A 22,679-nucleotide genomic window follows, 5' to 3' on the forward strand; every position below is an offset into this window, starting at 1 on the left:
AGACAATACCAGTTTTCACTGTAAACTGTTGTAGAAAACACCATTTCTGATAGACCGTATGTCAAGGCCAAATACACTACCGTTCAAAAGTTTGGGATCAGTCAGATTTTTATCTTCTGCTCACCACGGCTGCATTTATTTGATTAAAAATACAAACAAAAACAGTAATATTGTGAAATAGTATTCCAATTTAAAACAGCTGTTTTCTATTTTAATATTTTTTAAACTGTAAATTATTCCTGTGATCAAAGCTGAATTTTCAGTCTTCTGTGTCACATGATCCACCAGAAATCCTTCTAATATGATGATTTGATGCTCAAGAAACATTCAAGAAACATGTTGAAAACAGTTGTGTACCATTTTTTTTCAAAATTCTTTGATGAATAGAAAGTAAAAAATAACAGCATGTATCTGCAAATCTAAAGCTTTTGTAACATTAAACACCGTTAAAAGTTTGGGGTCTTTAAGAATTTTTATTTTATTTTTTGGGAAAATAAATAAAATAAATCAATACTTTTATTCATGAAGGATGAGTTAAACTGATAAAAAGTTACAGTAAAGACATTTATAATGTTAGAAAATATTCTATTTTAAATAAATGCTGTTCTTATGAACTTTCTATTCATCAAAGAATTTTGAAGAAAAAAAATTGTACACAACTGTTTTCAACTGATAATGAATATTTCTTGAGCATCAAATCATAGTGATTTCTGAAGGATCATGTGACACTGAAGACTGGAGTAATGATGATAAATTCAGCTTTGATCACAGGAATAATTTACAGTTTAAAATATATTAAAATAGAAAACAGCTGTTTTAAATTGGAATACTATTTCACAATAGTACTGTTTTTGTTTGTATTTTTAATCAAATAAATGCAGCCTTGGTGAGCAGAAGATACTTCTTTTAAAAACATTAAAAATCGTACTGACCCCAAACTTTTGAACGGTAGTTCATGCCCAGGGCTGCAAAATAATTTTGGAGAACCACTGAGGCGGTTGTTCTTGCTGGGGTCGGCTTGCCAGTGCGAGCTGATTAACGTTGGCTGCCTGTCAATCATGGCGGCGATACTAACGAACTAACTTAGTGCTAGATTAGCAGCCGCTCGGTTGCTGCAAGCCCATTATTGTTTCTTATTACAGAACATCGGTCGCGTTAGCTAGTGCTAAAGAGCAATACAACAATTTATACATCCAATTTGTTAGTTAGACTTAACTTGAAATGTGCTGTTGTTCATTTTTGCAATTCACATCACTTAGCAGCTAAAACGTACTCGGTTACTAACGTAACCTCGGTTCTCTCTAGGAGAGGGAACGAGTACTGCGTCGAAGCGACGCTACGGGAAAGATATTTCTTTTTCGAGATTGAAGCCTAAAAATTAATCCTTAATTTTGTAAAATATGTAAAACGCTTTTCTGTAGCATACAACCTTAGGCGGAGCAAATCGCGCGCCCATTGGCTGCTCCGCCAGAAAAGCACAGCCTATGCGAGGCCAGTGACGCCGACCAATGAGGGCGCTTCGCGCCCTCTGCGTCACCTCCCGCCGAAACGGGCGTGGTCTAGGCCTATAAATACGAGCATAGCTGTCTCCACTCTGATTTTCGTCACTGAAGCGACACAGTGTGGGCACGCACGGCCTGAGACGCAGTACTCATTCCCTCTTCTAGAGAGAACCGAGGTTACGTTAGTAACCGAGTACATTCTCTTACGTAGAGTTCTCTCCTACTGCGTCGAAGCGACGCTACGGGAACCCTTGTAACACGCCGTGCGTGCTCTTGGACCGACACAGACACCCGAGGGCACTCGCGCCCTGGTATACAAGCGCCTACACCAAGAGTTATATAGGGAGAGTGGCTAGGATTAGCATCATCCCTTTATAATAGTGCCCCTAAAGGCATGATAACATATATATATGTAAATATAGATATATATGAGGGGTCATAGCATGCTCATGGGACACATTGTCAGTGAGTGATGCTTAAACATTGAAGTGACCTGGACCGCAGCGCAGGGCAGGAACAATGTACACAGTCTTCTAGACCGAGAGCAGTTTAGCCTGCAATGCAGGAACCTCTAGGTTATAGAACCTTATAAATGTAGACGGAGAGGCCCAGCTTGCCGCCATACAGATATCTTGTAACGAGATTCCGCTATACCAAGCCCACGAAGAGGCCATGCCTCTCGTAGAATGTGCTCTGATGCCCAGAGGGCATTGCAAACCTCTAGATGCGTAGGCTAACGCAATGGCGTCCACTACCCATCGAGACAGGCTCTGTTTCATCACAGCTCGCCCTTTAGAGCGTCCGCTAAACGAAACAAAGAGCTGCTCCGTCTGTCGAAAAACAGCGGAGCGGGACACATAAGCTCTTAATGCCCTGACCGGGCAAAGGGAGCTATTTCCGTCCTCAGAGGCCGGCAGAGCCGACAGGGAGATGACCTGAGCCCTGAACGGTGTGTTGAGGGACTTAGGTACGTACCCATGCTTCGGTTTCAACACGACTACAGAGTCGTTAGGCCCGAACTCCATACAAGAGGCTCTGACTGAGAGCGCTTGCAAATCCCCCACACGCTTCACTGAAGCGAGAGCCAAAAGAAACACGGTCTTGAAAGACAGGTGCTTCATGTCAACTGAGTGAATAGGCTCGAAAGGGGCCCCTTTCATAGCGTTCAACACCGTAGAAAGGTCCCAAATGGGGACTGAAGGAGGCCTTGGAGGATTTAACCTCCTGGCTCCCCTAAGGAAACGGACCACCAGGTCGTTTCTGCCCAGTGAACGGCCAAGCGTTGGATTAACGAACGCTGATATGGCTGCCACATAGACTTTGAGCGTGGATGGGGTTCTTCCCTTATCCAATAGCTCCTGCAGGAAGGAGAGAATCTCCGTTTCCCCGCACTGAAGTGGTGACAGACCTCGGTCTGAACACCAACCAGAGAACACCGACCATTTGGAAGCGTAGAGCCGTCTAGTAGACGGGGCCCTAGCCTGCTCGATCGTGTCTAACACTCCTCTAGGGAGGTTAGTGGGTACCCGTTTATGGACCACACATGTAGGGACCATAGATCCGGGCGAGGATGCAAAATCGAGCCCATGGCCTGCGAGCCCGGGGGCAGTACTCTTCAGCCGCATCAAAACTGGGAACCAAGGTTGATTCGTCCAGTATGGTGCTACAAGAAGCACTGCGCATCCGCTTTTCCTGATTCGCTCCAGCACTTGAGGCAGGAGTGAGACAGGGGGAAAAGCATATAGCGGACGGCGGGGCCAGACACTGGCCAGCGCGTTCGTGCTCTTTGAGAAGAATTCCGGGCAGTGAGCGTTCTCCTGGTTTGCAAACAGGTCTATTTCCGCTCTGCCAAACGTTTTCCACAACAGACGCACTGTCTGTGTGTGTAGAGACCACTCTCCCGTAGGAACATTGTTCCGTGAGAGTCTGTCTGGTCCTACGTTCAGATGACCAGGCACATGCATTGCTCTCAGCGAGCGCAGGTTGTGCTGGGCCCACACCAGTATGCGTTCCGTCAACCTGAAGAGGTTCCGGGATCTCACGCCACCCTGGTGGTTTATATAGGCTACTACCGACGTGTTGTCCGAACTGACCAGGACGTGGTGTCCCTTTATCCGAGGACGAAAGCGCCTCAGCGCTAAGTCCACTGCCATCATTTCCAGGCAGTTTATGTGCGGTAGTTCGACTCGTTCCGCCCACTGGCCAAAGAACGGTCTGCCTTCGAGCAGTGCTCCCCAGCCCGAGGTGCACGCGTCCGTGGACACCACCTTCAGGCTCGAGGAAGTCCCCAGGCTTACACCTGACCGGTACCAGTCTGACGCTCTCCATGGTGTCAGGGCTGAAATGCATTCCTGATTGACCTTGAGGCGATAACGACCGTGAACCCATGCTCGGCGCGGTACGCGCGCTTTCAGCCAGAACTGCAGTGGGCGCATGTGCAGCAGGCCCAACTGTAGCGCTGCCGAGGCTGAGGCCATGAGGCCTAGCATTTTTTGAAATCTCCTGAGCGGCACTATATGACCGCTGCGGAAGGATTTCACCATCTGCAGGGTGTTTCGCCTGCGCTGTGATGACAGCCGTGCTGTCATAGACAGTGAGTTCAGTTCCAGCCCCAAAAAGGAGATCCTTTGACTGGGAAACAGTGAACTTTTCTCCCAATTGACTCTCAGACCTAAGTGCTCGAGGTGATCGAGTATTAGGGTCCTGTGGCGAATGAGTTCTGAAGGCGATTGAGCCAGAATCAGCCAATCGTCCAAATAATTCAGAATTCGAATGCCTCGGAGTCTCAGGGGTGCCAGCGCCGCGTCCATGCACACTGTAAATGTACGAGGTGCTAGGGATAGGCCGAATGGCAGGACTGTGTACTGATATGCCCGGCCCTCGAAGGCGAATCTCAAAAATCGCCTGTGACGTGACGCAATTTGTATGTGAAAATACGCGTCTTTCAGATCTATTGCCATAAACCAGTCTCCTCGGCGAATCTGCGCGAGGATTTTTCTGGTCGTGAGCATTCTGAACTTTCGCTTTGCTTGCGCTTTGTTCAGATGCCTCAGATCTAAAATGGGTCTGAGACCCCCGTCTTTCTTTGGTACCAGGAAATATCTGCTGTACAGACCCCCTTCGCTCTGAGCTTGAGATAAAGGCTCTATGGCCCCTTTGCTCAATAGCTTCGCTATTTCGGCTCGAAGTAGATGTGCTACTTCTGTTTTCACCGTGGTTTCGACTCTCTCCGTGTAACGGGGAGGGCGTCGATAAAACTGTAGCAAATAGCCTCTTTTTATAGTCTCTAGCACCCATTCTGAGACCCCGGGAAGTCTTTCCCATGCATCTGCACGCGTGACTAGGGGTTGAATGTAATCTGGGCCCTGGTCGCGAAATGGCGACGACACGAGAGCAACCGTGTGCTGTAACATGGACGCCGTGGCGTCTGAGGCGGGGGGCATGCTTAACACAGTGTGCATCCCGCGCGCGCTCGACTCTCTGAATTGAGAGAGAGCGCGCGGGGCGAGCCCCGTAGGGCTCGTTATATTTGTGAATAAATGTGGGCGTGCGGTGACGGGCACATTTATAACACTGGGGATACTGTGTTTGTGAACTGACTGACCGTTCGTTGGTTTCGTTTTTACAGAAACCGCGGAACGTGCAGTGTGTAGTGGTTGTGGGCACTGGACAGTGGGCACGCTCACTACATGAAAAGCACAACCGACATGAGTCGATTTTATGTGTGCAAACCCTGTGTTGAACGGGGCTGTGCTTGTGTGAATGAATGGGCACTGGGTGGGCATTGCAGTTACACACATTACACCATCGGCCGTGGCCGGAACACCAGAAATTAAACTCTTTTTTAGATTTATCTGGGTCGCCGTGAAAACGGCGTTTGTGTGCAGGCAAACGGGCTTTACGGCCGGTTTGTTGGCTGCTGAGTACACTGGCACAAACACGGAACTTAGGGCTGTACAAGCGGGAATCTTGGGTGGAAGTCCGGCCGCAGTGGGACCCGAACACCGTCTTTTTCCTAGCAGGGCTAGGATGGCGCCGAGGCCTCGGGCTCGAGTGTGATCTTAGGCCGAGGACCACATGGCGGCGGGCGGCGTCCGGCGGAGCGAGACCGTGGTCTCTCTCGGGCCTGTTGCTGCTGGGTTGGCGCGGCTGGTGCGGGGCGCTGCTGAGTTCGAACAGACGGCTGTTTAGGGCGGCCTGTTGCGGAACTGGAGCGCTTCGGTAGGAAATGTTTCATTGCCTGCGATGTCTTCTGCACCTCGGCGAATCGGTCCGCGAAGTCTTTGACGGACGATCCGAAGAGGCCAGTCGCTGAAACGGGCGCGTCGAGGAACGCAGAGCGCTCTGACTCCGCCATTTCAGAAAGCGTCAACCACAAATGTCTCTCGGAGACAGTTGCTGAGGCCATAATCCTACCAATGGCGTGTGCGGCGGACTTAGTAGCACGAAGAGCGAGGTCTGTGGCGCTACGCAAGTCCGGCACGTTGATCGCGCCCGGGCCTTCCTCGTCTAGCTTGCGGAGGAGGTTGGCCTGGTGGATTTGAAGCACCGCCATGGTGTGCAGCGCCGATGCAGCTTGTCCGGCGGCGGAATACACGCGACCGTTCAAAGCTGACGACGTGCGGCAAGCTTTGGATGGTAGGACTCCCTTAGCCCGCCGTCCAGCAGAGGGTGGACAAAGATGAGTCGCTACGGCCTCCTCGACCGGAGGGAGAGCATGGTAGCCTCTGTCTCGAGCACCGTCCACAACGGAGAATGCTGGCGAGGCAGAAGTACGAACTCTGGCTGAAAAAGGCGCCTTCCATGATTTCGCTACCTCTTCGTGAAGCTCAGGAAGAAATGGGGCGTGCCTGGAGGGGGGCGAAGCGCGGTCTCCAGAAAGGAAGCAGCCATCCAGCCGGTTGAAGGCAGGCTCCTCGGGCGTCGACCAATCGAGGCCGAGGCTCGACACGGCCTGTGAGAGCAGACGCATCAGCTCCGCCTCGATGCTTTTCTTCCCTCCTCGGCGTTCCGGAACAGCGGGGGAGGGGAGGTCCACGGAGCTCGCCCATCCCTCGCTTCCCGAAGCGAGAAGCGAACAGCAGTCCTCATCCCCCTCAGATGCGGCTAGCTGGTCGTCGTCCATGACAGACAAGGCGGCGGGCTGCGGCCTTTGTCCGTCGGAGAGCGATTCCAGCGAAGCGGAGAGAGGAGCTAGCGGCGGCGGTGGCGGCGGCGAGCTCCTCGTGGAGGGAGGTTCCGGGACCCACTGAGCGCGGCGCTTTTTACGGCGCGGCGCTACAGGAGGTGGAAGGGCAGCTTCCGTGAAAGATGCAAGGCGAGTCCGCAGAGTCGCGATTGGCATCATGTCACAGTGATGGCAGCCGCCATCACCGAGAGCGATAGCTGCATGTTCCTCGCCCAAGCAGGAAACACACAGCACGTGGTGGTCCCCGTCGATGAGCGTGGCTCGGCAAGAGCCGCAGGAATCACGAGGCATCTTGAGAAAGACACTCGTTGCTCTTTCTGTGAGGAAAAAAATGTGTTTCGCAAGCATGAACGTGGAAGAACAGGTTTTAGTTGTATTTACCCGGATTGTCTTACCGTCTTTCAATCCCATGTGGAACTTTTAAAACATTTGACGGACCACAAACAAGGAACCAGTCCTGTTGCTAAACTTCGTTGTGAACTTTGTACTTTTTCAGCGCCAAGCAATATCAAACATTATTCCTCGACGGACTTGATGACCTGACACCAAGACTGCTGGAAGTGTACGAAGCTGCGACCAACTCGGCAAAGAAGCCTGCACTGAAAGCCATTTTGGACTGTCTGAAGAAAGACGTGAGTAGACGAGCTGAGAATTGTAAAATTGGGCACCAGATGTTCGCAATAAAATCTCAACACTGCTTATTTTTGTCTTGTAGGACACAAACGAAAGGAGAAGGACTGCTGCTCTGCTGGTTCTGCCACACTACCTAAGAGAAGAGCCATCAGACATCATCAGGATGTGTGACGTAAGACCTTTTTCTGTCATGCATAACAGCCCATATACGAACGCACCCACCCACATATACACTTGCGTGCACACACACACACCACTCACCTCACCCCACACACACAAACAAACAAACAAACACACACACACACACACACACACACACACACACACACACACACACACAACCTTTAACACAGAGCTTGGATTAGATACATTCATGGGTCTTGATAAAGTCCTGTGGCAGCAAAATAGTGATGATGCAGGGAGGGGTGAGGGGCAGAATAGGGATGGGGAGGATGAGGGTTGGGTGGAATAGTGGTGTTGGGAGGAGGGAGAGGTAGAACAATGTTGGGGGAGGAGAAAGGAGGGGTAGAATATTGATGGGGAGAGAACCCAGTGCAACATACACTTAACCCAGATCTGAGAGGACACTGAAGTTTTCAGCCTTGCAGTAACCTTGCAACATTGCCCCTACAAACATGCACACTCACAACTGAAAGCCCAAGACTATTTTATTAGTTTGAAAACAAGGCTTATGAAACTTGCAGAGCATGCACTTCTTGACCCAAACATTCACACTATTTTTTTCTTCTGCTTTTCAAGGCCCATGGTGAGACTCTGACTGCAGCCATGGAGGGGATGCAACTTGGCCTGTTGATAGGCTATGAAGGTGAAAACCAGGATGCATTTCCACGTGAGGTCTTCAATGTGGCAGTTGTGGTTGAGGAGACTGTTGACTTTAAGGATGTGCCATCCAGCTTTGCCATGCTTTTGGGGATCATCTACTGCGTTAATCTTGAGTATCCACGAGCCATGAAGTATTCCTTTGAGTTGAGTTCCTTCAGAGGGTAGTGATGAAGATCAAGCCTCTGCCAGAGTCCACGGCATCCGAAACAAGCTCCTGAGGTACAATTTGTAAACCATGCCCCACCCGAGAATACGATTGGAATTAATATTTTCCCTTTGTTTCTGTAGACATGTATCAAGTCTCAAATATTTGAAAACAACCAGCTGCAGTCTTAATGTTAAAACCTGTTCAATATTTCAGTGTTGTGTAAGGAAAAAAGCTAATGTGTTTAAAGGAAAGTATTTTCTATTGGGTGAATGTGAATAGTGCTGTATTGGCTGAACATTGGTTTTAATAAAAAAAAAATTGTACAAACACACACAAACAATCAAACACCATACAAACACAAACAAACACACACCACACCCACAAACAAACACCACACCCACAAACAAACACACACCACACACAAACAAACACACACCACACACAAACAAACACACATTACACACAAACAAACAAACACACATTACACACACACACACAAACACACATTACACACACACAAACAAACAAACACACACCACACCCACAAACAAACACCCCACAAACAAACACCACAAACACACACCACACACATTACACGCACACAAACAATCAAACACACACACAAACAAACACCACAAACAAACACACACCACACCCACAAACAAACACCACACACACACCACACGCAAAAACAACACACACCACACACATACATACATACAAACAAACACACACACACAGAAACAGGGTTCATCACAGATTAAGACGATTAATGATTTATAAAAGTATAAATATTGAAATTTAAAATTTAAATGAATCTTTGTGTTGATTAAAATATAACTGATATTAAACTCACCAAAGACAAAGAGACAAAGAGTGTTGTGTAAGGAAAAGCTAATGTGTTTAAAGGAAAGTATTTTCTATTGGGTTAATATGAATAGTGTTGTATTGGCTTAACATTGGTTTTAATAAAAAAAAAGTTTTGTACACAAATGTGTGTGTGTTTATAATTAATTGTTAAGTTAAAACAAGCGATTATTTTAGATCATCATAACTCGATACCCTAATTCAAAGACATTACTTAATTGAAATTACTAGGTTGAACCCACTAATGGGGATAAGTGAACCGAATGCTCATTAATGAGTTCACTTTATTTTGAACTTGCATAGCAAAGTTGAAACAACAAAAATGGTTTAGTAATGTTGACTCGCAGAAGGCAATTCACAGCTTAACAAGACTCAAAATAATGAGTTGAAACAATTCATTAATCCATTTTATACTACAGGGCCGTTGAATGCTTGAATCTGATTGGTTGACGAACGTTCTGAGGTGTGCAATTATTTTCAGGGAACCGCACGGCTAAAGTAGTTCCGGCAGGTCTTGACCTCATTACAGTTCCATATCACTTCGCGTAGTCAACTGTAATAACGGACAATACGATACAATTCATAACAAGAAAGAGCTGCAGCCCCATGCGCTTGATCTGCAATTTTCAATGTCTAACTTCACAATCAATGAAAACATGCAGTTTAATTTTAATAAATAAAGTAAACAGTCCTATTCATAATCAATAGAAAATTAAACTGAATATTTAAATAAATTGATAGTCCTGTTGCACGGGTTTTCGTAATTATTGAAGATAATATAACAAATAAATAAAATTGATAGGCCTATACTTGTTAAAAGGGCTTTGTGTTTCATTTATTAGTCTAGTCTACTGTCACTAATAGAAAAAAAGAATGAACGAATTAATTAAAACGAATTGAATGAATAAATAAATAATAATATTGACGCACATGCTTCTCTCTAATCCGGTTATGAATGTAATTTGATACTTATGTTATGACTGATCATGCACGCGTTTTCAGCGCGTTCAGTCTGTGTTCACAGTGGTGTTTAAAATCTGCTGCATTCACAGTCAGAGAATGTTTCTAGTCGTTACGTGTGTGTGTCCAGCATTACTCTGCTATCAGCGGCTCAAACCTCCGTTACTAACTCTAAAATGACGTTTTGGAATTAGCAACGGAGCATGGGTTTAGATGCGCAAGGAATTAGTCCTACATACAAGAGCGTTTTAATGACAAAAACTTTACAAACGTCTTGAAATACATCATCTGAACAATATTTCGAGGTGTGGTAACTGTAGTATAAGCGGAATAATAATGGGTGTGCATTATTTTTATAATAATTCAACGGCCTGTCGTCAATTATTCCTTACTTGTTTTTACTTGAAATTTTGAGGCAGCTGCTTAACTTATGCTTTTAAGTAGAACCAAGTAGATATTTTTTACAGTGTACATTTAAAGGAAAATGTCGGTCAAAAACATGCATGTACATTCAAACTGACCACCAACCACAACTTTCAGATGAGTTGTGCATATCACACCCCACACAGACACACACAAACGAACACACACACAAACAAACAAACAAACACACACACACACACACACACAACCTTTAACACAGAGCTTGGATTAGATACATTCATGGGTCTTGATAAAGTCCTGTGGCAGCAAAATAGTGATGATGCAGGGAGGGGTGAGGGGCAGAATAGGGATGGGGAGGATGAGGGTTGGGTGGAATAGTGGTGTTGGGAGGAGGGAGAGGAAGAACAATGTTGGGGGAGGAGAAAGGAGGGGTAGAATAGGGATGGGGAGAGAACCCAGTGCAACATACACTTAACCCAGATCTGAGAGGACACTGAAGTTTTCAGCCTTGCAGTAACCTTGCAACATTGCCCCTACAAACATGCACACTCACAACTGAAAGCCCAAGACTATTTTATTAGTTTGAAAACAAGGCTTATGAAACTTGCAGAGCATGCACTTCTTGACCCAAACATTCACACTATTTTTTTCTTCTGCTTTTCAAGGCCCATGGTGAGACTCTGACTGCAGCCATGGAGGGGATGCAACTTGGCCTTGTTGATAGGCTATGAAGGTGAAAACCAGGATGCATTTCCACGTGAGGTCTTCAATGTGGCAGTTGTGGTTGAGGAGACTGTTGTGCTTCACAACTTTAAGGATGTGCCATCCAGCTTTGCCATGCTTTTGGGGATCATCTACTGCGTTAATCTTGAGTATCCACGAGCCATGAAGTATTCCTTTGAGTTGAGTTCCTTCAGAGGGTAGTGATGAAGATCAAGCCTCTGCCAGAGTCCACGGCATCCGAAACAAGCTCCTGAGGTACAATTTGTAAACCATGCCCCACCCGAGAATACGATTGGAATTAATTTTTTCCCTTTGTTTCTGTAGACATGTATCAAGTCTCAAATATTTGAAAACAACCAGCTGCAGTCTTAATGTTAAAAACTGTTCAATATTTCAGTGTTGTGTAAGGAAAAAAGCTAATGTGTTTAAAGGAAAGTATTTTCTATTGGGTGAATGTGAATAGTGCTGTATTGGCTGAACATTGGTTTTAATAAAAAAAAAAATTGTACAAACACACACAAACAATCAAACACCACACCCACAAACAAACACCACACCCACAAACACACACCACACACAAACAAACACACACCACACACAAACAAACACCACACACAAACAAACACACATTACACACAAACAAACAAACACACACCACACCCACAAGCAAACACCACACACACAAACACACATTACACACACACAAACAAACAAACACACACCACACCCACAAACAAACACCCCACAAACAAACAACACACACACAAACACACACCACACACATTACACGCACACAAACAATCAAACACACACACAAACAAACACACACCACACCCACAAACAAACACCACACACACACCACACGCAAAAACAACACACACCACACACATACATACATACAAACAAACACACACACACAGAAACAGGGTTCATCACAGATTAAGACGATTAATGATTTATAAAAGTATAAATATTGAAATTTAACATTTAAATGAATCTTTGTGTTGATTAAAATATAACTGATATTAAACTAACTCACCAAAGACAAAGAGACAAAGAGTGTTGTGTAAGGAAAAGCTAATGTGTTTAAAGGAAAGTATTTTCTATTGGGTTAATATGAATAGTGTTGTATTGGCTTAACATTGGTTTTAATAAAAAACATGTTTTGTACACAAATGTGTGTGTGTTTATAATTAATTGTTAAGTTAAAACAAGCGATTATTTTAGATCATCATAACTCGATACCCTAATTCAAAGACATTACTTAATTGAAATTACTAGGTTGAACCCACTAATGGGGATAAGTGAACCGAATGCTCATTAATGAGTTCACTTTATTTTTAACTTGCATAGCAAAGTTGAAACAACAAAAATGGTTTAGTAATGTTGACTCGCAGAAGGCAATTCACAGCTAAACAAGACTCAAAATAATGAGTTGAAACAATTAATTAATCCATTTTGTTTTTACTTGAAATTTTGAGGCAGCTGCTTAACTTATGCTTTTAAGTAGAACCAAGTAGATATTTTTTACAGTGTACATTTAAAGGAAAATGTCGGTCAAAAACATGCATGTACATTCAAACTGACCACCAACCACAACTTTCAGATGAGTTGTGCATATCACACCCCACACAGACACACACAAACGAACACACACACAAACAAACAAACACACACACACACACACAACCTTTAACACAGAGCTTGGATTAGATACATTCATGGGTCTTGATAAAGTCCTCCTGTGGCAGCAAAATAGTGATGATGCAGGGAGGGGTGAGGGGCAGAATAGGGATGGGGAGGATGAGGGTTGGGTGGAATAGTGGTGTTGGGAGGAGGGAGAGGAAGAACAATGTTGGGGGAGGAGAAAGGAGGGGTAAAATAGGGATGGGGAGAGAACCCAGTGCAACATACACTTAACCCAGATCTGAGAGGACACTGAAGTTTTCAGCCTTGCAGTAACCTTGCAACATTGCCCCTACAAACATGCACACTCACAACTGAAAGCCCAAGACTATTTTATTAGTTTGAAAACAAGGCTTATGAAACTTGCAGAGCATGCACTTCTTGACCCAAACATTCACACTATTTTTTTCTTCTGCTTTTCAAGGCCCATGGTGAGACTCTGACTGCAGCCATGGAGGGGATGCAACTTGGCCTGTTGATAGGCTATGAAGGTGAAAACCAGGATGCATTTCCACGTGAGGTCTTCAATGTGGCAGTTGTGGTTGAGGAGACTGTTGACTTTAAGGATGTGCCATCCAGCTTTGCCATGCTTTTGGGGATCATCTACTGCGTTAATCTTGAGTATCCACGAGCCATGAAGTATTCCTTTGAGTTGAGTTCCTTCAGAGGGTAGTGATGAAGATCAAGCCTCTGCCAGAGTCCACGGCATCCGAAACAAGCTCCTGAGGTACAATTTGTAAACCATGCCCCACCCGAGAATACGATTGGAATTAATATTTTCCCTTTGTTTCTGTAGACATGTATCAAGTCTCAAATATTTGAAAACAACCAGCTGCAGTCTTAATGTTAAAACCTGTTCAATATTTCAGTGTTGTGTAAGGAAAAAAGCTAATGTGTTTAAAGGAAAGTATTTTCTATTGGGTGAATGTGAATAGTGCTGTATTGGCTGAACATTGGTTTTAATAAAAAAAAAAATTGTACAAACACACACAAACAATCAAACACCATACAAACACAAACAAACACACACCACACCCACAAACAAACACCACACCCACAAACACACACCACACACAAACAAACACACACCACACACAAACAAACACCACACACAAACAAACACACATTACACACAAACAAACAAACACACACCACACCCACAAGCAAACACCACACACACAAACACACATTACACACACACAAACAAACAAACACACACCACACCCACAAACACCCCACAAACAAACACCACACACACAAACACACACCACACACATTACATGCACACAAACAATCAAACACACACACAAACAAACACCACAAACAAACACACACCACACCCACAAACAAACACCACACACACACACACACACACACACACCACACGCAAAAACAACACACACACACACACATACATACAAACAAACACACACACACACACAGAAACAGGGTTCATCACAGATTAAGACGATTAATGATTTATAAAAGTATAAATATTGAAATTTAAAATTTAAATGAATCTTTGTGTTGATTAAAATATAACTGATATTAAACTCACCAAAGACAAAGAGACAAAGAGTGTTGTGTAAGGAAAAGCTAATGTGTTTAAAGGAAAGTATTTTCTATTGGGTTAATATGAATAGTATTCTGCCCTTACTAAAATTTGGGTATGACTTCTAGCTTGGCAGACAGCTAACAGGTTCTTCAATAAACACCCAGGAAGCAGTAGGACGTTTAGGATGTTTTATCAGAAGCACTGTGAAACTGAAAATACAGAAATACAAATGTACTTATTAATAAACTTGAATAGGTTAAATTCTTATTAACACAGGATTAAATACCATACACAAAATACAGTAACATAAATTTACCCATTAACCACACATGGTTATATAGCGATTAGCATGAATGCTAACTTAACATGGAAAACGCCATAGACAGGCTAACGCGATTAGCATCTTTATCATTTTTAACACTTTTCACACAAATATGTAATTCAAACGATCTTTACTTAATGTTGTCATGAAAATGCAACTTTAACCATAACTTACAGACATAAGATCTTCAGAGTTATGAAGACAAAACGTGTAAAAGATGATGAAAAGTGCTCAGCTGTGCTTCAGGGTTGTTGTATGCATTGAGAACTACGGAAAGTCTAAAGAGACAATCAGCGCGGTGTAGTAATTCTTCTACCCGCTTTCTTAAAGGAGCGGCACACTCCCCGCCTGGTATAATATAGTATACCACTATGTCTCCCTGAATAAAAGAACAACTTCTGAGATGGGTCTTGAATAAACTCTAGCAGAACCCCCTTGAACTACCCTAACCTCCACTTGGCGAACTCTACCATCTCGGCCAGGAAACGTATTGACTATCAGTCCCATAGGCCATTCATTCCGCTTGGCTCCCTTGTCTTTAAGAAGCACGACATCTCCAGATTGTAAGTTGGGTTGACTTGTCTGCCATTTCCGTCTTGGTTGTAGTGTGGCAAGGTATTCCTGACGCCATTGTTTCCAGAAGTGATCCGCAAGGTTTTGGACCTGCTTCCATTGACTCCGGTAAAGATCCTTTAAGTCAAAGTATCCCAAAGGAGCGGTCAGTGAATCTGTTTTCTGTGTCAAAAGCATGGCAGGTGTGAGGACAGCAGGACTGTGCGGATCTGATGACACAGGGACTATTGGCCTTGCGTTCATGATGGCAACAACTTCGGCCAATAGCGTGACTAAGACCTCGTGAGAGAGTTTGGGGGAGTGTACCTTGAGTAGCATGGCATCCAGAATGCGGCGAGCAACACCTATCATTCTTTCCCATGCCCCACCCATGTGAGAAGAGTGGGGTACATTGAAATCCCAAGTACAACCTTGTTCCTTCAGATAAGACTGAAGCTCTGCCTCTTGTGGTGTTATTCCTAGTTCTCTACAGGCACCGACAAAGTTTGTTCCGCGATCGGAACGAAAAAGCTTTGCTGGTCCTCTGATAGCGGTGAATCTCCTTAGAGCATTTATGAAGCTCGATGTTGATAGAGACTCCACTACCTCTATGTGCACTGCTCTTGTTACTAGACAGGTAAACAACACTGCCCAGCGTTTTCCTTCAGCAAGACCTCCTCTGGTGCGACGAGCACAAACTGTCCACGGGCCAAACACGTCCATCCCGACATGAGTAAATGGAGGAACTTGGGTAACTCGATCGACAGGTAGGTCGGACATTTTTTGCGTTTCTGTCTCGCCTCTTAACTTCAAACAAGTAACACATTTGTGTAGGACACTTGACACCAGTCTCTTTCCTCCCAATATCCATAACCCGGCAGACCGAATGGCGCCTTCGGTGATGTGTCTGCCTTGGTGTGCGACCCGTTCATGGTAATAACGCACCAACAGTGTTGCAATGTGATGGAGTTTAGGGATGATTATTGGGTGTTTCTCTTCCCAAGAAATTGCGGCGGAGGACAGGCGACCACCTATTCTCAACAAACCGTCAGTGTCCATGATGGGATCAAGTTTTCTGAGATGGCTGTCTTTTGACACACTCTCTCCTTTGGACAAATTTTTAATTTCCTCTTTGAAGATTTCGTGTTGTACACAACGGATTATTACAGTCCTTGCCTGCGAGAGATTATCCATTTTTGTTTCGCCCAAAGTCTTAAAACAAGATCTGGCTTTCTGAATAAGTCTAGCTACTCCAAGGGTCAGTTGCTTCCAGCTGGAAAAACGCTCGAATCTGTGCGAGCCAAGGTGAGCTTTGGAAACATTAGTCGCCAGGGTTGTAATCGGGGAACGCACCTCTGCATCCAAGTCTGGTTCCACGAGCTCGAAGACTTCCTGCTGAGACGAAGCAGCGTTATCTTTCTTTTTGAGAAAGAGGGGTCCGCAAAACCAGTTGGTTTCCTTCAAGAGAGTAGCTGGTATGTCTCGTGTGCCGTGATCTGCAGGATTTTGTCCTGTGTTGATAAAATGCCATTGTTCGGAGCGTGTTGACTTTCGGATGCGTGCTACTCTGTTGGCAACATATACGTAAAACCTTCTGTTAGTGTTGTATATATAACCAAGCACTACTCTACTATCTGTGTAGAACTTAACTGTGTGCCCCTTCATGTCCAACTCTTCCACCAACGTGTCTGCAAGCTCTACCGCAAGTACGGCTGCACAAAGCTCCAGACGTGGTACAGTGTGGCACTGCTTTGGAGCCAATTTGGACTTCCCCATGCAGAATCCAACCTGAATGTTTCCTTGATTGTCAACTGCTCTGATGTAAGCTACTGCAGAGATAGCTGTGGTGGAGGCGTCAGAAAAGACACATAGTTCCCTGGCTTGTGTAGAGACCAAAGAAACAGGTAAGTATGACCGTGGAATCTGGAGCTGCTCGAGTGCAATGAGCGAATCTTTCCAGGTCTTCCACCTTGTCTTTTTCTCGGCAGGCAATGGGTCATCCCATTCACAATACTCTGATGAAAGTTCTCTGACAAGTAACTTCCCTTGTATTGTTATTGGAGCCACAAAACCAAGTGGGTCAAACAGACTGTTGACTGTTGAGAGAACACCCCTGCGCGTAAATGGTTTGTCTTCTCTGGAGACAAAGAAAGTGAAACTGTCGCTCTGAAGGTTCCAGTTGAGCCCTAAGCTTCTCTGCACAGGTAGAGGGTCTACCCCCAGTGCTAAATCCTTTAGCTCTTTAGCCCGTTCTTCGGGTGGGAATGCCTCCATCACAGCCTTGTGATTGGATGCTATCTTGTGTAGTCGAATGTTTGAAACTGCCAACATCTCTTTAGTCTGTTTTAGTACATGAATGGCGAGGTCACTGGTAGGAAATGACGCCAAACCGTCATCCACGTAAAAATCTCTCAAGACAAACTGTTTTGCCTCCGGGCCATATTCGTCTTCCTCTTGTAGAGCAGCTCTTCTTAAACCATATATGGCAACGGCTGGTGAGGGGCTATTTCCAAATACATGGACAGTCATGCGGTACTCTGCAACCTCTCTGGCAGGGTCGTTGTTCTGAAACCAGAGGAACCGCAGGAAATCACGATGCTCCTCGCAGACTCTGAAGCAGTAGAACATCTGCTCTATGTCTGCTACTACAGCAACCGGTTCTTTACGGAAGCGAGTAAGTACCCCAAGGAGCGAGTTGTTTAAATCAGGGCCGCTCAAAAGGATGTCATTCAGGGAAATACCATCATGCTTCGCACTGGAGTCGAATACAGCTCGAATCTGACCTGGCTTGCGTGGATGGTACACCCCAAAAATTGGCAGATACCAGCGTTCTTGGTCTCGGGGGAGCGTGGGAGCTGGTTCTGCATGTCCTGATTCAAAGATTCTCTGCATAAATACAAGCATGTGTTCTCTCATTTCCTGACAGCTTTCCATCCTACGGCGTAGTGTCTTAAGACGGTTTTCTGCTTGTACTCTATTGTTGGGAAGTTTGCGCCTTGGTTCTCTAAAGGGCAATGGAGCCACCCAACTGTTTGAGTCGTCCATAAACATCTGTTTGTCCATGATTTCCAGAAAGATCTTATCTTCCACAGACATAGCAGGCTTGTCATCCTGGGCCGTTTGCTGGAAGACTCCTTTACCAAGACAATCCGTTTCACTAAACAGGTTGTCAACATCTGCGAGATGTGCAACTCCAGGTTGAAGTACCTGAACACCCACCTTCTCTTTGATGTGAAGCTTACTTGGACAAGGATCAAAAAGAGATGGACGGCCGTTACTCAGTATGTTAGTCTTGTAGACATTGATGGCGTCTGGTTTGTGAGCTGACCCCAAACACACTTCTCCTATGATAACCCAGCCCAGATCGAGGCGTTGGGCATAGGGTGCGTTATGAGGTCCGTTGCACTGCTTTCGTACTTTATGCACTCTTGGTACATCACGTCCGAGTAGAATAAGGATGGCTGCTGTGGGATCGAGTGGAGGGATCTTGCCCACAACGCCTTTGAGATGAGAATAGTGTTTGGCGATCTCTGGCGTGGGAATTTCTGACCTATCGTCTGGCAACATATCACATTCGATCAGAGATGGGAGTGGGATCTGATTCTTACCATCTAAAGACTCCATGACGAAGTTGTTAGCTCGTCGCCCTATGGTATCAACGACTCCTGAGCATGTCTTCAATGTGTATGAAGCTAAACCTTCCTTGATGTCAAAGAGCTCAAAAAACTCACTTCTTGCCAAAGATCTGTTACTCTGTTCGTCGACAACAGCGTAGGTTCTCACGGCTCTTTCTCTATGGCCTTCTGGGTAAACACTGACAAGACAGATTTTTGCACATGACCTCGACCTTGAAGCAGACCCACATATGTCTGTGCATTTGGATGTGATAGCTAAAGAGGCTCCTTCCCTTTGCTCCCCGCCTTGATCTTTCGCCATTACAGGGGCTCCAGAAGTCCACGGAGCTGGTCCCGGATGAAGTGCTGTTGGGTGACTATCACTATTGCACTCTCTGCATTGAATGTTTTTGTCGCAGTTCTTGGCTAGGTGACTGTATGAAGCACAACACCTGTAACAGATGTTCTTGTCCCTAAGGTATGTTTTTCTCTCCTCCAAAGGTTTGCTTCGGAAACCACGGCATTTCCTCAGGGGATGTGGTTTGAGGTGAAGGGGACACTGCTTGTCTAGGTCGATCGGTGCTTTTTCTTCCAAGTTTTCTTGATGGTTATCAGTGACTACTGAGACGTCCGTCCTCCTGACAGAAACAGGTGTTAAATTTTGTTTAAAGGGTCTTTCAGTTTTGTTCATGCTCGGACCAGTAAGTGCTGTGAAACTCGGGTCGTTCAGAATCTTGGCTTGGTCACAGACAAACTTTGCCAATATAGAGAATGGTGGGTATGAAGCTCTGTAGGCTTCTTTGTAACGAGATGCTAGAGAGACCCACTTGTCATGCAGGGAGTATGGCAGTTTCTGAACAATTGGAGTGATGCCACGAGATGTGTCCAAGTAACTGAGTCCAGTTAAGAAGCCATCTGCTCTGGCAGCCTCTAGCTCCAAAAGAATGTCTCCAAATTCTCTCAGCTTTTGATTGTCTCTGTTGCTGATTTTAGGAAAATCCTCTATTTTCCTGAAGAGAGCATTTTCTATGGCTTCCGGCGATCCAAAGCAGTCCTCCAGCCTTTGCCACACCATATTCACACCCGCTGCTGCATCATGGATATGAACCGCTCTTATCCTCCTTGCCTGCTCGGAAGATTTTGGTCCCAGCCATTTGCAAAGGAGATCTAACTCCTCTCTTGGTGCTAGGTGTAGGCTCTCTATAGAGCTGTAGAAGGATGCCTTCCAGGCCCTATAGTTCTCTGGTTGGTCGTCGTACTTTAGTAGCCCTGAGCTCACCATTTCGCGGCGTACCAAATACCTGGCTAAGTCTGACATAGCTGCTGACCCAGACTCGGGCTCTCTGGAAGCAAAGGTTGAATAAGGCTGAGAAGGTTGGTCATGGTTGCCTAATAGTGTAGCCATGTGTGAGTGATCTCTGTGGCTAGAACTTCCTCGTAGTGGAGATGAATGATATTGACGCTCAAAGTCGTACAGAGTGGACTTATATGGACCTTGATGGTGGCAACTCGAAGGAGCTTGTTCTTGAGTGAATGTGTATTGAGCGGGTAATTCCTGAAACTCGTGGACTCTGATTTCATCTGACTGCGTGGTACCCTTCTCCTTGTATCTTTTAACTGACTCACCAACTTCCATTGTTAGCTGGCGTGTTGGTGTTGGCTCCGGTTCTTGGGGTTGCGAGTCATGGTGAGAGTGGTCAGATTTTGGATTTGTTGCAAAACCCTGCTCAACGCATTCACTCTTTAAGCTTACGTGATCAGGATCCCCTACTTCGTTCTCAGCAGCTGCCTCTAAAACTTCAGCTTCAGCATTGGCAGCTGCAGCAGCACTCTCTAGTCGCAGAGTGTGGAGGTTTGCTTCCAGCTCTGCTTTTTTCCTATCAGCCACAGCTGTAGCTTTCTTTTGTTCTTCCTCGATATATGCTTGTGCTTTTAGCATGTCTGCTTCTTTTTGAGCAAATGATGCTTGAGTGCGAGCAGCCTCTGCCTTGGCACGTGCTCTGGCTGCTATAACACTTGCTGAAGAAGACCGGCTGCTACGTGAGGTGTTAGAGCATTGGGATCGTATCTCGAGATCTTCCATAGTGAAGGCAGCTTTAGTGAAGATTGCTGTGCATTTCCACGTGGCAACACGTTCCAGATATAACCCGTCGAATAATGTCTTTTCACTATTCTGCCCTTACTAAAATTTGGGTATGACTTCTAGCTTGGCAGACAGCTAACAGGTTCTTCAATAAACACCCAGGAAGCAGTAGGACGTTTAGGATGTTTTATCAGAAGCACTGTGAAACTGAAAATACAGAAATACAAATGTACTTATTAATAAACTTGAATAGGTTAAATTCTTATTAACACAGGATTAAATACCATACACAAAATACAGTAACATAAATTTACCCATTAACCACACATGGTTATATAGCGATTAGCATGAATGCTAACTTAACATGGAAAACGCCATAGACAGGCTAACGCGATTAGCATCTTTATCATTTTTAACACTTTTCACACAAATATGTAATTCAAACGATCTTTACTTAATGTTGTCATGAAAATGCAACTTTAACCATAACTTACAGACATAAGATCTTCAGAGTTATGAAGACAAAACGTGTAAAAGATGATGAAAAGTGCTCAGCTGTGCTTCAGGGTTGTTGTATGCATTGAGAACTACGGAAAGTCTAAAGAGACAATCAGCGCGGTGTAGTAATTCTTCTACCCGCTTTCTTAAAGGAGCGGCACAAATAGTGTTGTATTGGCTTAACATTGGTTTTAATAACAAAAAGTTTTGTACACAAATGTGTGTGTGTTTATAATTAATTGTTAAGTTAAAACAAGCAATTATTTTAGATCATCATAACTCGATACCCTAATTCAAAGACATTACTTAATTGAAATTACTAGGTTGAACCCACTAATGGGGATAAGTGAACCGAATGCTCATTAATGAGTTCACTTTATTTTGAACTTGCATAGCAAAGTTGAAACAACAAAAATGGTTTAGTAATGTTGACTCGCAGAAGGCAATTCACAGCTTAACAAGACTCAAAATAATGAGTTGAAACAATTCATTAATCCATTTTGGTTTTACTTGAAATTTTGAGGCAGCTGCTTAACTTATGCTTTTAAGTAGAACCAAGTAGATATTTTTTACAGTGTACATTTAAAGGAAAATGTCGGTCAAAAACATGCATGTACATTCAAACTGACCACCAACCACAACTTTCAGATGAGTTGTGCATATCATAGGCAGTGAAGGACATCTATGAAGGTATCTCAGTAAACTGGATGTGACATGATCATCGGATGCCTTTTCTCTCTCCCTCCTTATGCTGCCAGCGTTTTCAGCTTTTAACTCCTTATCAAGCGCCCCCCTTTTTTTGAATATACATGAAAATGCACATTCCGAACTTAAATGGTTGTAATTCAAGAATGCTTTGGAGTATAGATGTAAGATTGGTCTTGTTTTTAAAAAGACATTTGGCAGATTTTTGTAGAAGAGAAATAAATTAAGAAAGTTAAACAGAAAAAAAGTTATAGAAGTTTGAGTTTATGAAAATGTACAACGTTAAAAATTTAATTATTCATATTTTATATAAAATATATATTTTCAAAACCTGGAGGACTCTAAAAATGCAAAAAAATCAAAGGCAAAAATCTGAACAAGTTGTGTTTAAAATTTTAGGTTGATATCTCAAAAAA

At 44.5% G+C, this 22,679-nt stretch overlaps 1 long non-coding RNA gene across 1 annotated transcript; it reads left to right on the top strand.

The window, feature by feature from the left end:
* The first annotated feature begins 7,107 nt into the window (after nt 1–7,107).
* On the top strand, nt 7,108–8,215 carry LOC306989544. The gene is made up of 3 exons (XR_013795658.1): nt 7,108–7,322; nt 7,406–7,495; nt 8,083–8,215. It is a non-coding gene; the product is annotated as an uncharacterized lncRNA (long non-coding RNA).
* The last annotated feature ends 14,464 nt before the right edge of the window (nt 8,216–22,679 follow it).

The sequence above is a fragment of the Phoxinus phoxinus genome (assembly GCF_949152265.1).
Source record: "Phoxinus phoxinus genome assembly, chromosome: 21".
Lineage (NCBI taxonomy): Eukaryota > Metazoa > Chordata > Actinopteri > Cypriniformes > Leuciscidae > Phoxinus > Phoxinus phoxinus.